Source organism: Mus musculus, chromosome 5, assembly GCF_000001635.26.
Source record: "Mus musculus strain C57BL/6J chromosome 5, GRCm38.p6 C57BL/6J".
Lineage (NCBI taxonomy): Eukaryota > Metazoa > Chordata > Mammalia > Rodentia > Muridae > Mus > Mus musculus.
In genome coordinates this window covers 21062428-21077825 of record NC_000071.6, presented here as the reverse complement: position 1 = coordinate 21077825, position 15398 = coordinate 21062428, and the positions used below count along the sequence as shown (strand labels likewise).

Genomic DNA, 15398 nt, shown 5'->3' with positions numbered 1-15398 from the left:
GACACTCCAGAAGAGGGAGTCAGATCTCGTTACGGATGGTTGTGAGCCACCACGTGGTTGCTGGGATTTGAACTCTGGACCTTCGGAAGAGCAGTCGGGTGCTCTTACCCACTGAGCCATCTCACCAACCCTGTTTAGATCATTAATCTGATCCTGATTTAACTTTGGTACGTGGTATCTATTTAGAAAAATCATCCATTTCATCTAGATTTTCCAGTTTTATAGAGTAAAGGCTTGTGTAGTAGGTTCTGATGATTTTTTGAATTTCCTCAGATTCTGTTATCTCTCCCTTTTCATTTATGATTTTGTTAATTTTAAAACTGTCTCTGTACCCTTTCGTTAGTTTGGCTAAAAGTTTAATCTATCTTGTTGATTTTCTCAAAGAAACAGCCCTTGGTTTTGTTGTCTCTATATTGTTCTCTTTGTTTCTAACTGGTTGATTTCCTGCTGCTCTAAGTTTGACTCTTTACTGTTTTAGAGCTTTCAGGTGTGCTGTTAAACTGCTTTTCTTTATGAATGCATTTGTTGCCATGAATTTTCCTCTTAACACTGCTTTCATTGTGTTCCATAAGTTTGGGTATAATGTGTCTTCATTTTCATTGAATTCTATAAAGTCTTTGATTTCTTTCTTTATTTCTTCCGAGACTTTATCATTGAGCAGAGAGTTGCTTAAGTTTCCATGAATATGTGTGCTTTCTGTTCTTTTTGTTGTTATTGAAGTTTAGTCTTAGTCTATGGTGATCTGGTAGAATGCATGGAATTATTTCAATCTTCTTGTATCTGTTAAGGCTTGTTTTATGTCCAATTATATGGTCAATTTCGGAGAAGGTTCCATGAGGTGCTGAGAAGGTGTATTCTCTTCTTTTGGGATGAATGTTCTGTAGATACCTATTGAATCCATTTGGTTCATAACTTCTATTAGTTTCACAGTGTCTCTGTTGAGTTTCTGTTTCAATGATCTTTCCATTGGTGAGAGTGAGTGTTGAAGTCTCCCACTATTATTATGTAAAGCTCAATTTGTGTTTTGAACTTTAGTAACATTTTCTTTATGAATGTGGGTGCCCTTGCATTTGGGGCATAGATGTTCAGAATGGAGACTTCCTCTTGGTGGAATTTTCCTTTGATGAATATGAAATGTCCTACTCACAAGGCCAGCTTATCAAGGCTAAAACTCCAAAACCCACAATGAACTCATACACAAGAACTGGAAGTGCTGCCCGGTGGTCATCCCTGACTCAAACCATTTTAGATATAACAGTTTATTTATATTGACCTTTAATTTGATGGGTCCTACATGAAACTTATAGTTGTGGAATTTCTTAAGATCAACAAACCTTAAGATATACAGAACATAACAGGGTATGTGGTCAGCATGACCCTGCTCTGGGTCAAGTTATTTTTCAGCATCAGTGACTAGTAGGCATATTACAGCAACAATATGAAATAGCTGGCGGGCTGGAACAACATGGCTACAGCTATGCTATTGGGGCAGGTATGAACAACCTTCAGCCATGTAGCTAAAACTAACCCAAACTGTTGCCCTGAGCACTAGTTTATCCTTGTCCCAAGTTGTATTTGTTAGAGGCTCGGCTTACTGTCCAAGTGCACAGCCTGCTAGTCTCCCAGTGATGTTGGCCAGGCACGTTGTGCCCTTGCCACCAAAATTAAAGCTAGAATTTGCAGGAAGTCAGCACATGTCTTTAGCAAATGGTTTCTGTAGTGGCTGGTTTTCTGGGTCAACTTGTCACAAGCTGGAGTTATCAAAGAGAAAGGAGCTTCAATTGAGGAAACACCTCCATGAGATCCATTTGTCAAGCATTTTCTCAATTAGTGATCAAGGGTGGGAGGGCCCATTGTAGGTGGTGCCATCCCAGGGCTGTCCTAGGTTCTATAAGAAAGCAAGCTGAGCAAGGCAGGGGAAGCAAGCCAGCAAGCAGCATCCCCTGCTTCCTGGTCTGCTTGAGTTCCAGTCCTGACTTCCTTTGGAGATGAACAGCAATGTGGAAAATGTAAGCTGAATAAACCCTTTCCTCCCCAACTTGCTTCTTGGTCATGATGTTTGTGCAGGAATAGAAACCTGACTAAGACAGTTTCTGTGCTAACTCATCTGGGTCCCAGTTTGTCCTTCTCTCCAATGCATTTAAATTATGTTTTTACATGTTTGCCAGCATTTTTAAGTTATCTTTAGCAAGATTGGTTCAAATAACCTAACATACCGTTATTAGTCAAAATATTTACTTTATAGTAGTAAAACATATTTCTATTTTTGCTTGCTTTTTTGGCTTTCCATATACACATATTTTTGTGAGAGTTAGTTACAAAAATAATAATGCTAAAAAACAATATTTATAACTTCAAAACATAATTTATGGCTTTAAGGAATATTTGGCAGTATATTGGCAAAATCTAAATCATTTTGGGTCTTATATGAAGGTTGTTATTCCAGGTTGCTTTCTATTGCTGCGATAACCACCACAATGGGCCATCATTGAGGGAAGCGAGGGCAGGAGCTACAGGCAGGAGCCTACATGCAGGAACTGAAGCAGAGGCATGGAGGAACACAGCCTACACGGATCCTCCCCAAGGGCTGGATCATCTTGCTTTTGGCTTGTTTATATTTTGTTTTTGTTTTTGTTTTGTTTTGTTTTGTTTTGTTTTGTTTTGTTTTGTTTTGTTTTGTTTTGTTTTGAAATATAGTATCATAGTATGGCTCTGACTGGCCTAGAACTTGATTTGTAGACCAGGCTTGCTTTGAACTCACAGAAATCCACCAGTCTCTGCTTCTCTAACGCTGGGATTAAAAGTGTGTATCCCTAAGCCAGCTAAACTTGCTTTCTCATATCACCCAGGATCCCCTGCCAAGGTGTAGGACTACCCACAGTGGGCTGGGCCTTCCCACATCACTCATTGACCAAGAAAACACCCTCACAGACTGCAGACAGGAAAATTTGATGAAATCAATTCCTCAGCTGAGGTTCTCTCTTCCCAGGCATCTTGGTCAGGGTTTTACTGCTATGAACAGACACCATGACCAAGGCAAGTCTAATAAAGGACAAAATTGAATTGGGGCTGGCTTACAGGTTCAGAGGTTCAGTCCATTATCATCAAGGCAGGAGCCTGGCAGAGTCTAGGCAGACATGGTGCAGGAGAAGCTGAGAGTTCTCCATCTTCATCTGAAGTCTGCTAACAGAATACAGCTTGCAGGCAGCTAGGACTATGGTATTAAAGCCCACTCCCACAATGATATACTTACTCTAGCAAGGCCACACCTCCAAATACTGCTGCTCCCTGGGCCAAACATATATAAACCATCAGACCAGGTATGTCTAAGTTTGTGTCAAGCTGACAAAAGTAACCAGCACAGTTATAAATTTCTTAAGTTCACTTTATCAACAAGTACTATTGTGACCTCTAAGAAAAATACATTATCACCTTATCATTTGTAATATCTGTTGTGCTATTTATAAAAATACATATTTATCTTTAGAACTATTTATTTGATACCACATAGTAATTTAGCTCATCTTTTTTATGAATGTGCTTTATTTCTTCTACTGAGAATTATGTTGCTGCCAGGTGGTGGTGTGCACCTTTAATCCCAGCACTCAGGAGGCAGAGGCAGGTGGATTTCTATAAGTTCAAGGTTAGCCTGGTCTACAAAATTAGTTCCAGAATAGTCAGGGCTATCCAATGCAGACCTATTTTGAAACAAACGAAACAAAACAAAATGAAACCAAAAGAACTAACTTTCTGGAAGAAATTGTGTATTGTGCATCCATCTTTATAATTTGCATGGCACTTTACTCAATATTTTTGGTAGGTCATGTTTTTAAAGCTTTGTGACAAACTTACATAAGTATTTCCATAATAAAACCAGATTTAGAAATAGGGTAATCCTGAGTTCAGACCTATCTGGGCTACATAACTAGTTTGAGGCCATTTTGGTCTACAGAACAAGGCCCTGTATACGGTGGGGCAGGGTTAGGAAACCTTTTAAAACTGTAACTCAGGAACGAGGGAGGTGTGCATTATTTGCCGTACAAGCGTGAGAACCTGAGTTCAGATCCCCAGCACCCAAATAAAAAAATGTGGTGTAATCTGAGTGTTCAGTGGGGCAGGGACAGGAAGACCCCTGGAGCCAGTACCCTGCCATTCTCAGCAAAATGACAAGCTCTGTAGGGATGTATTAAGAAAGGTCCTTTCTCAGAACTAAGAGTGTTAGAGGAAGACATATGAAATCCACCTCGGCACTACAAACACCTGAATGCACGCACAAACACACACAGACACAAACCGCATGGTGAGGCAGATCCGCATGGAAAGGTGCTTACCACCAAGCCTGATGACTTGAATTCAGTTCACGGGGTGGAAGCTCAGGACTGACTGCAAAAGCTGTACTTTGACCTTGTCTGGCACATGCAGGCACATACCCTGGCAAATAAAAAAAATGTGAAAAATTAAAAAAAACCTTTCTGAGTCAGGATCTGTCTGTTTAATCCTACATAACAAATTTTATGCCTAAAAGCTGTTATGTAGAGCAAGCTGGTCTCTGTAGAGGTGGTTCTAATGCTGTCCTGTTCCCCGGTTGGTTTTTGATCTGTCAGTAAAGAAGCCATGGGACAATTACTGGGCAGATGGAATAGGTGGGACTTCCAAGTCCCTGGAGGAAAAGAGACAGATGCAAGGGAGGAGAGGAAAGTTTGCTATGCTTTGGAGAAAGAAAGGCCAAGCAGCCGTGTGAGGTCTCAGGAGGAGTAGCAGTCTATGGCCACTTCCACAGGCAAGTGGTCAGGGATGTTTAGCAGGGTGTGGAGAGCCAGTATGTGCTGCGAGCAATCGCCATTATAAGATGGCGCGGGCCTCCGCTGTGCCTAAGTAGTAAACAAGCCTTGTACGCAGGTGCGAGAGTGAATTCACTCCTAGTCACTCCCATTCTCAGGGTGTAATAGTGGGGTGATGGGCAAGCAACGAATCGGGAGCTGTCACGCCATATCAGGTGCTGAAACGTCACGCTGCGGGTTATAAAAGCAGCGCCATTTTCCCGGTTCGGGATCTTCCTGAGAAGCAAGCAATAAAGCTTTTGCCGCGGAAGATTCTGGTTTGTTGCGTCTTTCTTGCCGGTCGAGCGGGACGCAATAGCAGGGGCTAGACATATCATGGTTACTAAAGTTTAGGGCAGGTGGGGTGTGCAGAGCTAAGAGTATTGATAAGGGCATACTAGCAGTGGGAGTTTAATAATGCCCAGCAATTGTGCCAAGAACGCAAGCTGAAAATGAACAACTGTGGGGCTGGTGAGATGGCTCAGTGGGTAAGAGCACCCGACTGCTCTTCCGAAGGTCCAGAGTTCAAATCCCAGCAACCACATGGTGGCTCACAACCATCTGTAATGAGATCTGACTCCCTCTTCTGGAGTGTCTGAAGACAGCTACAGTGTACTTACATATAATAAATAAATCTTAAAAAAAAAAAAAAAAAAAAAAAAAAGAAAATGAACAACTGTGTGTGTGTGTGTGTGTGTGTGTGTGTGTGTGTGTGTGTGTCTTTTATCTGTAGATTCGAGGGAGGCTGGCTGGGGGCTGGGCCTGCTCCTGGACCTTAGGCAGACTAGCAATGCTACATGCAACAGGCCTCAAACTCACAATGATCTGCCTGCATTAAGGGAATGTACTACCATACCCAATTTTTAAAAAGTTTTCACTATACTATACATGGAATAAAAGAGATTGTTACCACATGGTTTTTCTACTTAAAATCACTCTGTATTTTATACTCTATTTTGAGATGTGCTTAGGTCCTTGATAGGTTGCCAAACAGATTTTTACTGTTTGCAAAGTACCCATCTGTCCTGCTTCTTGTCTTTTAGAATAGTTCCCACTGACACCTGGTAGACAGAATTTGACACAACTAAGCGAAGACTGAAGAAATGCAGTGTTTTCATTTAGAGCAATCTTGTTTGTTTGTTTTTGTTTTTGTTTTTCGAGATAGGGTTTCTCTGTGTAGCCCTGGCTGTCCTGGAACTCACTCTGTAGACCAGGCTGGCCTCGAACTCAGAAATTTACCTGCCTCTGCCTCCCAAGTGCAGAGCAATCTTTTATTAAGGGAATTCAAATGACACAACATAACTTTTATATTCAATAACCATAGTAAACACTCAACATACATTGATAATTCTAATAGAGCAGTATAATTTTCCTTCCTTCTATATCACCATGACTTCAAGGAGCTATTCATGTGTCCATCTTCTTAGGAGTAATTATAATATTTTTAAAAGCCAATCAATCTTCAAATTCTCTAATGTATTACAAAGACTGAAATACAATGTTTCATAGGCATAAACACAGAGAATGGTTTCCTCAAGCCAGACACAAAATACCCAAGCCTGCCAACAAAGGATGGGAAATCTTTAATGGCTCTGTGGTTTCAGGCAAAGGAGCTCAGGTTTTGTTTCTGGGGCAGAGACAGGAGAATGATACAAGCCACCTAAACAAATAACTTTTGAGTGTGTTGGGGAAATCTCTAGATCTAAGGGGCTTGCTATACTAGCTGCAATACTAGATTAATAGGTTACTGCTCTTGAACTCAGTAGGTTACAACAACAAGTGCTCATCTGTCGCTCATGATTTCTATAAGGAGCAGTGTAGCTAGACAGTGCTGGATCCTGAACTTGTAGTCACTACTAGTGCTGTAGGCTGAGATCTGGAGGAGCTAGAGAATCACCATCAGTGGCACACTCCCATGGTAGTGTGCTGGCTGATGGGAGGCTCCACTTCTTCACTTCTGCACAGACTTGCTTGGCTATCATCATGCATGACAGTCAGCACCAGTGAATGTGGCATCCAAGAATGAAGGTCAGAAGTGACTGCCGTATATTGATCCAATATTAGAAGGAATGCATTCTGATTTCTCTTGAATTGTGTGTCAACCAGACCAACCTTAGTATGAAGTAGAAGACTATGCAGGGGCATGAATATCAGGAAAGAAAGATCTCTAAGATTGTCCTGGATGTTACATACCCACATATTATGAAGACAAAAATTCTATCAGAAGGCTATAGTTCTGCCTACTAAAATGAGACATAAAATGTGGCAATTTGACAAAGTGGAAGATACTAGAACTTAGCATAATTGGGAGAGAAGGGAAGGTTTATGTGCACATAGTGGGCTGCCCTGAAGAGGAGACTCACTTTGCTAATTTTTCCAAGCAACTCCAGTTTCAGCAGGCCAGTAACTTCTAACCTTGGAAATGTAGACAACACAACTAAGATGAGCCTCATATTTTACTGACTTAGATCAGGACTGTGGTGTCATGTGTTCTAAAGACTCATTGAATGGGAGGCATAGTTCAGTAACAGAGGGTTTGCCTCGCAAGGGCAAGGCCTTGAGTTCAATCCCTAATAACATGCACACATAAACACGCTCACGCACACACATAGGATTCTAATATGTAGCTAAGTTTGGCATCCAATACTATATTCAAGTCCAAGGCTTTTTGCAAATACTTAAGATTCTATCAGGAGTTCATTATAAGGCTAGGAAAGTCTTCCTACTAACTGCCTGGAAAAGATTTCTTCAGAAGTCTCAGGGTCATTTCTCAGTCATACTCTACAGACAATGTAAAAGTTTGCTAAAAAGTGAAATAGAATCAAGGTCTCCGCTGGCAATATATTCTCTGACATTGTTAACAAAACTCTGCCTATGTCTATCACATTCAGTGATCTCTCTCCCACTCCCACTCCCTCCCTCTTTCCCTCCAATTTCTGTTTACTGTTACTTAAGTTTTCTAAGATATACAAACCTTAAAGCTGTCTCCTTGACCAGCGCCATGGTGACATACCTCTTTACTCTCAGCACTTGGGGGGCAGAGGTTAGCTGGATCTCTATGAGTGCAAGCCTAACCTGGTCTTCAGAGCTAGTTCCAGGTCAGCCAGGGTTATATCGTGAGACCCCGACTCAGAAAACAAACATCTCCCTGGACTTGCAAGACATAACTGGTCTCTAGTTCTCTCCTAATCTGACAGTACTGCCATTGCTAACTCCTTTCTCTGCCTGTCTTTTAAAGGTGTGCCCTGGCACTCGGTTTTGCCTCTCTTTTCCTCTCCCTCTGAACCACTAGCAGTCATGCCTTTTACTTAGTGCTCTTCCAAATCTTTATTTCCCAGTCCAGAATACCTACAACCAGGAGTTTCATTTGTGTGGCCTCCTGTTAATTCAGCACGTTTAAACCTGTCAGTTCTTTCCAAAGCCACTTTCAAGACAGCTTGCTGTGCTCTGTTTCTATAGTATCGAATCGACCCAAACTTCATTTCTTAACAGTTTTGCTTATTTATTTTTGTGTATGTGGGCATTTTGCCTGAATGTGTGTCTGTGTACCATGTGTGTAAAGTGCCTGAGAGCACCAGAGAAGGACATGAGATCCCCGGAACTAGGGTTACACACGGTTGTGAACCACCACGTGGGTGCTGCGAATCAACCCCCAACTTCCAGAAGAGCAGCCAGTGTTCTTGAGTGCAGTCTGTCTGTTCCCAACACCTCCTTACTTTAACCTCATGATTTCATTTGCTTTTTATTTAGCTTTATTGAGGTATAGTCAATAAAATGTGTATATTTAAGAAATATGATGTTTTGGAACACACACACTATACTCTTTGGTTGAACATCATGCTTCTAATAACTAGTTGTAGAAAAGAAGAATGAGTCTAGAGTCTGCCACACTTGCTGGTACATGGTATTATTATTTACTATTGCCTACTTCCTACATACTTTCAGCCAGTACTTTAGATGTCCTAAACATTTTTTTCATATGGGAGATTTGGAGATTTCATATGAAATATATTATTTAGTCTTGTCTTTAAAAAACAGGAGGTAATTAATTGGAGGGGAGGTGCCTAGTCTTATGGCAACTTGGTATGCCATACCAAGGGATATGGTTCATGTCTCTGTGAGGCCTGCCATTTTCTGAAGGGAAACGGAAGAGGAGTGGATGTGGTGCTGAAGGTGGGGACAAAAAAGGTAGCAAGAGGAAACTGCAGTGGGGATGTAATATGAGAGAAGAATAAATTTTAAAAATACATTATTTTAAGTTGTAAAAAAATAATATTAATCAGAAGGTGAGGCCACAAGAAGCCCTGCCTGCATAGAACTGTCTAGGAACAAGCATCACCAGTCCCAGTGGCCCCCAGGGACACCACGGCTCCTCTCATTCATTCTTGTAGGTACCAGAGGCTGTGACTTGTGTCCCAACTGCTTCCTCTCCCCATAACTGCATCAACAAGTGATCAGCAAGTCTTCTGGATTCTAACATTTCTCAGCTGTCTCCTCTTCTCTTATTTGCTATGTTCTTAATTCAGAAACTCAGCACTCACAGAGTTTCATCAGTTTAACCCATCACTAATAACCCAGGCAAGTAGACTGACAGTTACATTTTTCAAAGACAAGGTCTTACTTTGCATACCTGGCTAGCTTGAAACTCATTAAGTAAACCAGGTCAGGCCTGAATTTGACGTTACAGAGATCTTCCTGCCTCAGCCCTGGAATGCTGGAATTAAAGGTGTGCTCTGCCCCACCCCACCTTGATGATACTATCTTATCTAAAAGGTATTCACTGGCTGAATTAGTTACCTTTCTCATGCTGTGACTAAGCACTTGGCAAAAGCAGTTTAGGGAATAGATTGTGTATTTTGGCCAGAAGATTGACAGTGCAGTCAGGCAGCAAGAGCTGGTCCTGTTGCATCCACATTCAGGAAACATAGTTGAGCTCTGGTGCTCAGCTCAATTTCTCCCTCTCATTCAGTGTTAGGATGAGTCTTCAAATCTCAATTAAGCCAATCCAGGAACTCCCTTACAGACATGGAAAGAGATTTGTCTACAGATGATTGTATATCCTAAATGTCGATGCCAAGTTGACCATCAATACTCACTACCACAGGCCATCACCAAAGGAAGCCAAGGAAGAAAGTCAAGATAACAATCTTGAGGGAGTGACTGAAGCAAAGACTATGTGAGAACATTGCTGCCTGGCTTATTCAGTTATCAGTCTTACACAGCTCAGGCCTACCTGCCCAGCCATGGCACCACCCACATCGGGCTGGGCCTTCACTTGTTATCACTCATTAATCAAGAAAATGCTGCCCAGACATACCCAAGGCCAATCTGATGGAGAAGATTCCTGTTAAAGTTGACAATAACTAACCAGCACAGATACAGGATGCCACAATATCCATTCACTGATTCCAACACACCATTATGGTCTTATACTCCCAAGGTGCTCTACCCCTGCAGCCAGCTCTGCTAGCCAGATAGATTATTCGAAACATCGGGATCTTTACGCCTTGAATCCACATTGAGTTTGGAAACAAACAAACAAACAAAACCCAAACGTGGGTTGTGTAGATCAAGCTCACTTCCTGGACTGAGCTGTTTGCCCATCTCAAGGGAAGTTCTTTGTTCGATTTTTGCTTCATTCTCATGTCTAGTGTTTGTGCCTTTTACCCACTCATCTCCATCCTCTGCTGTACCCTAGACGGCCCTTTGGGATATTACCACATCTTTTTTTTTTTTTTAATGAATTCTTTTTTTGTTTGTTTTTTTGTTTTGGTTTGGTTTTTTGGTTTTTTTGAAATAGGGTTTCTCTGTGTAGCCCTGGCTGTCCTGGAACTCACTCTATAGACCAAGCTGTCCTCAAACTCAGAAATCCACCTGCCTCTGCTTCCCAAGTGCTGGGATTAAAGGCGTGGGCCACCACTGCCCAGCCATATTACCACATTTTAGTGTACCTAGTTGTACATGTACTTCCATTTAATTACAAATTCTTTAAAGGTACAAGTTATGCCTTGTTTGTCCTTATAGTTGTTGCCTGTGCTTGATGTATATAACTGATTAATAAAATATTGGCTAAATGAATAAATGATTACTTCAAATGATTACTTGCAAGTAGGTTACTTTTTAAAACAGGCTGATCAATTTTCTAAAATCCACTAATCTGTTTTTGTTCTGGGAATATGCAAGGATAAACATGAAAATTTTGAAATGGCACGTTCTGAAGTCAATGAGTACTAACAGTGTTTTCCCATTTTTATTCTTAGGAATTACAGCATATATTACCTAACACCTAGAGGCAAATGATTGATAAGTAATTTATGAGTCAGCTAATTATACCATAAATAGGACACTCATCAGTATGGCTGACGGGTATGGCTTATAAATAACACTAGCTTATAGCTGTCAATCCTCTTAATGAGGAAAGGAATACAAAAGGACCTTTAAAGAGCCAGTTATGAGTCAATCAATTTTTACTGCATGAAGGAGAGTAAATGGAACTATTCCAGGTAATATACTTTGTACTGCTTTTTTGAAAGCCACAGTAATATTGGAGTCAAAAATTAAATTCACACACACACACACACATACACACACTGAGAATTGTAAAACTCCAGGAAATGAACCATGTGGATACCTGGTGGATTGGCACTTTGGAGGAGAAATAACCAGTCAGTATAGTTAAAGGTCAGATGCTGGCAAGGGCAGGAGTTTCGTGGGTCAGCACGGAGGCCAAGGGCCAGAGTGCCAGAAGAAGCCAGCACAAAGGAGAAAGGTAATTGAAGAAGGAGTTGACTGGATTCAAGCACAGCAGTATTCTAGGGGAGGAGAGAAACTGGGCAAGATTGTGCAGGACAGACCTTCTCTAATTAACAGCCCACTGGCCCTTTCTATAGCAAGTATTTTGTCTTCTTCCTATCTTGAGATTATAACCATACATGTGCACATATATCTAACTTCACATTAACCAATATTTGCTGATGTAAAAGCTGATACAGGATTACAGTTTTCAGGATGAAAAATGTCTAGAGATATGTCTTGGAACACGGTGAATATATTTAACAATGAAACAAGATGGTAAATTTTATGTTCCATGTCTTCTACTTTTTTTGAGACAGAATCTTGCTTTGTGGCTCAGACTGGCCTTGAAATTATGACATCTCTCTGCCTCAGCATCCCCAGGACTATGATTACAGGCGTGCACTTTTACATTAATAATAAAATAATGATAATTATGACAATGCTCTACTCAATACAAGGTTATGAATACATAGAGAACAACAACATTCTGCATACAAGAAAATGGTTAACAAGCAAACTGAATGTTAAGTGAAAGAAGCCATATGGGAGCTCATATAGTGTGTGATCCCACTATACAAAATTCAGAGTCTAAGTAATTCACAGATTGCTTCATTGGAATGCAGATCAGTGGCTGTCAGAATTTGGACAGGGAGTAAATAGGGAGCAAATACTTATTGCTTCTTTGGGGAGCAGCACGCAACTATTCACTTAAAAATGGCTAACTCGAGGCAAGGGAGATGTCTCAGTGGGTTTGATCTCTTATCTCTTGCTATGTAGACATGACAATCTGAGTTTGAATACTTGGCACTTACATAAAAAACTGGGCATGGCTGTAGGACTGGAAGTTGGGTGGGGTAGAGATAGTCAGATTCTGAGATCTCACAGGCTAGTTCTGTGAGAGATATTGTCTCATGGAAATAGAGTAAGGAGCAATAGAGAAAGGCCATCTAGATATACACATGTATACTCACATGCTTACACCATACATAACACACAATGTGTACACATAAAAACCGATTAATTATACATCAATTTAATTAATTTCTTTCTTTTTTTTTAGCTTAAGGAAGGAAGTTTTCAGGAAGGCAGGTATTGTGTAACTTTTCCTAGGAGTTGTGAACAAATGTCTATTCACCCATTCTCCATGGAAAGGGCACTAAAGACAGACCAATGAAGCAATTCTCTAGTGTGAGAGATAATACATTTATTGGGGTTACTTATAGGTACATGAGTGAGGGGCTCATTACAAGACTATGAGCAACTCAAAGGCGACACCTTATGGAAAAGCCCCCAACCTCCATACCCCAAATAGGTGCAGATTCGCAACTTACAAAAGCAGCATCCTTAGATAGGCTTGCTAGCAGCTCTTCAGCCTGGATAGTCCACTTTCCCTAGCAGTTGATACTGACTATGTAAATGTAAGGAGCAATTTTCTAATTCTGAAGCTAAGATGACTTGTGGAATTCTACCATCACTAAAAAATCTTTGCAGGACAGGTAGTGGAGGTGCATATGCGCCTTTAATTCCAGTACTCTGGAGGCAGAGGCAGGCGGATCTCTATGAGTTTGAGGCTATCCTGGTCTACAGAGTGAGTTCCAGGATAGCCAGTGCTACCTAATTAGATTTGACTTTGACTTTCGTATCTCTCTAATAACACCAGTTATTTATGTTTAACTTTAAGCTAAATAACTGAGAAGATCATCAGAATGGTAGATGTGATAAGAATATAATCACACAGTCGGGCGTGGTGGCGCATGCCTTTAATCCCAGAACTTGGGAGGCAGAGGCAGGCGAATTTCTGAGTTCGAGGCTAGCCTGGTCTACAAAGTGAGTTCCAGGACAGCCAGAGCTACACAGAGAAAACCTGTCTTGAAAAACCAAAAAGAAAAAAAAGAATATAATCACACATTGGAACTTCAGATGTATTTTTTTATGGTGGTAAAGCATGCTTAACATAAAATTTATTGTATTTTTATAACCATTTTTAATTTTCAGTGGCATTAAAGATATTCACTTAACTATGTAACCACCACCATTGTCCAGCTTTACTCTTTCCCATAATTCCAAACAACATACACCATTTGTGTAAAATAAAATTCATCCTTGGAGCCATTTTTAAATGTCCGGTTCAGCAGCATTCCCCCTCGGATATCTACAACTCTACGCCCATTGAGTCCCTCTCTATCTCTTTCCCTAGCCATTAGTAACCACCATTCGTTATTGATCTCACTGCAGCTACTTTAAATGCCTCACATAGGGGAAATCACACTTTATTTTTAATAGGAAATAGTCACTTGATGGAACATAGTTTTGCTTGTTTGGGGACTTACTGATGACAGTTTGGCCCAAGCCAAATCAATATGATAGATTCATCTTATATGGTGCATTACCTCCTAGCCCTTGTTCGTGGTCTTTCCTGTGTACAGAAACTAATTGTCACCCTGTCTTTTAAAAATCACTTATCAGGTAGTACATTTACTTTGAAGCTATTTGTAAAATTCTCCTCTTCCTTTGACTGTTAAGTGACATAGGAAACATTAGGCAGAACAGTCTAGAGAAGGTGGGTCTTCTGCATTCTCCTGTGGTACTTGTTACTATGCCTATGTAGCCTCTGTTAACAGGCTGTAGTTTCTTTCCATCAGTGGGGAGTGGTTTCAGCCACTGAATTTCCCTGCTAGTGTTTTGATGTGGATGGCTATTTTGCCTACATAGATGTGTGTAGACCACTTCTGTGCCTGGTGCCCTCTGAGGATGTCAGATCTCCTAGAACTGGAATTACAGGTGGTAGTTAGCTGCCATGTGGTTTCTGGGAAATCAAACTCAGGCCCTCTAGAAGAGCAGTCAGTGCTCTTAACCAATGAGCCATGTCTTTAGCCTCCCCTACATTTTCCTCTTAGCGATTATATTACATTTTTCCCTTCCCTTCTTCCCTCTAAACCTTCCCACTCTCCTCCAAAGTTACAGCCTCTTCTTTTATTGTTTTTGTGCAAATGTGTATATACATATGTATTTCTAAATATAACCTGCTCGGTCAATATGTTACTGTATGTTTTCAGAACTGACCAGTACAACCAATTGGTGTGCTCTTCTCTGGGTAAACCCAAATTTCCCATTCCCATCTTTCCTCAGTTGCCTATAGTTCTTTGTGTAGAGTTGAGGCCTTTGCCCCACCCACTTTGGCGTGTCCATTGGTGTCATCCCTGCTCAGATCATGATTGGGCAGTCATGTCGGGAAGACTTTATGGGTATAGCTTCTGACATTAGTAGGAGACACCATCTCACAGTAAGTTCCCTGATCCTCTGATCTTACTCTCTTTCTGCCCAATTTTCTGCAATGTTCCCCAAGACTTAGGTGCAGAAATGTTTTGTAAATGTGTGCAGTGGGACTAGGCTCTACAAGTGTGCATTTTGATTGGTATGGTTTTCTGTAATAGTCTCCATCTGTTGTGGATAGACATTTCCTTGATGAGGAATATGGACTACACTTACCTGTGTAAATGAGGACAAATGTTTGTAGATGACTGTTGTTAGGGATCATGCCAGTTTAATACAGTAGTTGTAGATTCTCCTTCAATAACTACAAGTTTACTAGCACTGAGTAGTTAGCGAGGTTCCCATCACCAGGCATGGTTTCCCTCCAATTAAAGAGCTGTTGGTTACTGTCAAGGTATGTATGCCACTGCTGCACCTTAGGGTGCTGGTCATCGATGGGATTCATGAGCATCCATAGCTAGGTAGGTGGTCTCCGTCCTTTGGAAGTCCACATGGTGCCTTTTGGTACCA

The 15398-nt window shown here is 41.0% G+C and overlaps 1 long non-coding RNA gene across 1 annotated transcript in view; it reads right to left on the bottom strand.

The window, feature by feature from the left end:
• Nucleotides 1–15398, bottom strand: part of Gm42221 — a 40383-nt gene that overhangs the window by 18624 nt on the left and 6361 nt on the right. The window contains exon 2 of the long non-coding RNA XR_880864.3: nucleotides 4332–4431. This is a non-coding gene — a long non-coding RNA (predicted gene, 42221). The remainder of the gene's footprint in view (nucleotides 1–4331; nucleotides 4432–15398) is intronic.